Source organism: Octodon degus, unplaced genomic scaffold (genome assembly GCF_000260255.1).
Source record: "Octodon degus isolate 3935 unplaced genomic scaffold, OctDeg1.0 scaffold00047, whole genome shotgun sequence".
Taxonomy (NCBI): Eukaryota; Metazoa; Chordata; class Mammalia; order Rodentia; family Octodontidae; genus Octodon; species Octodon degus.
In genome coordinates, this window is record NW_004524623.1 from 13355844 (window position 1) to 13357641 (window position 1798).

Genomic DNA, 1798 nt, shown 5'->3' on the forward strand with positions numbered 1-1798 from the left:
AATGCAGAGAAAATAACACACAACAAACAAACAAACAAACAAAAAGACCATATGTATGTGTGCTATATATAGAAAAAATATAAAGGATTAAGCCTCTTTTAAATATTTTGTCGCAATACTGTACTGGGAATTGAACCCAGAGCTTCTGTTCTGCACTACAGCCCTAGTCCTTTTTATTTATTTTAAGATAGAGTCTTGCTAAGTTATAAGTTACCTGGGCTGGGTTTGAATTTTTTATCCTCCCACCTCTGCCTCCCATAGCGCTGGGATTACAGGTGTATGTGACATGATGGAGGACTAAGCTTTAAAGCAAGAACCGTCCTACCTGGCCAAAGCTGATGTGGGTGACCACAAAGACTGAAACTGTGAATTCAATTTCCTAAGATATCCCTTAAAAAGCCACAACGGAAACTGCAAGCACTCTTCAACGCAACCACTTTCAGAAATTCTATAAACACTACCCACAATTTATGTGCCTGGCACTAGTTCATAAATAAATAAGACAAGTTATTTCTTTTTTTAAAAAGTCAAAGCCTTGCCAATATATACATACCTGCTTAGACAGAGCTGATTTCAAAAAATTAATTTAGCAGAACATGATGTTCTTTATAATCCCAGTACTCTGGGAGGCTGAGGCAGGAGGACCGCAAATTTGAAGCCTGCCTGGACAACTTAGCAAGGCCCTATCTCAAAATAAAAATAAAAAGGACTGAGACTATAGCTCTGGGCAACTGCCCTACATTCAACCCCCCAGTACAAGAAAACATTTATTTTATTGAGCATACCTTATTTCAAGAAAAGGGGGGGGGCTGGTGAGATGGCTCAGTGGTCTAAAGCACCTACTTAGTTAGAACAAGCTAAGCTAAGCAAAACACAGGGACCACGGTTCAATCCCCCAGCACCACATGCCAGCCAGCCCCGCCCCCTGGTGGGCTGAACTGGCCACACACACAAAATAAATAAATAAATAAAATTAAAAAAAAGAAAAAAAAAGAAAAAGGGGGGGCAGAGAGATGGCTCAATAGAATAAATGCTTGCCTGGCAAGTGCAAGGGCCTGAGTTCAATCCCCAGTTCTGCCAAAAAGAAAAAGAAAAAGAAAAGGAATAGGCTAAGGAATTTTAGAGTCAGACGATGTCATAGTGTCTTCCCACAAAGCCATTAGACACTTAAAAGACAATTAACCGTTGGTCTTGCTTTTCTATCAATCTGAAGCTTCTTTTGAAAGAAACTCTAGCTTCCATTTTATAGTTCAGGAAGACAGGCTCTTTAATAAACAGTGCTTGAAAAACTGGCTTTGCACATGCTGAAAATTCAAACTGGAATATCTTTCATCATGCACTAAACTAAATCAAAATGGATCAAAGACCTAAATATTAAACCAAACATTAAATCTGCTGGAAGATGGAATGGGTAAAACTCTTGAAGACATTGGTGTAAGCAAAGACTATGAATGAAACCCTGATTGCACAGGAACTATCATTTACTTTTTTAATTTTTGGATTTAGTACAGGATCTACATGGTCTCACTACATAGTCTGGACTCAGTGATTCTCCAGTTCTCAATCTCCCAAGCGCTGGGATTACAGGCCCATACTACCATGCCCAGTTTCAAACACCATCTCAGCACGCCCCGGGGGGCAGGCAGGCCCAGCAGGCCCTGGGATCCAACGAACTCCTAGCCCTTGCTCTGCTTAAGCAGGTCCTAAATTTAATCTGCTGAACCATTTGGCCAGTCCAGGACCATCGTTTTATAGTTTAAGGGGGGCCTGCCCATTGACTCAGGTGTTTAAGTGCCTG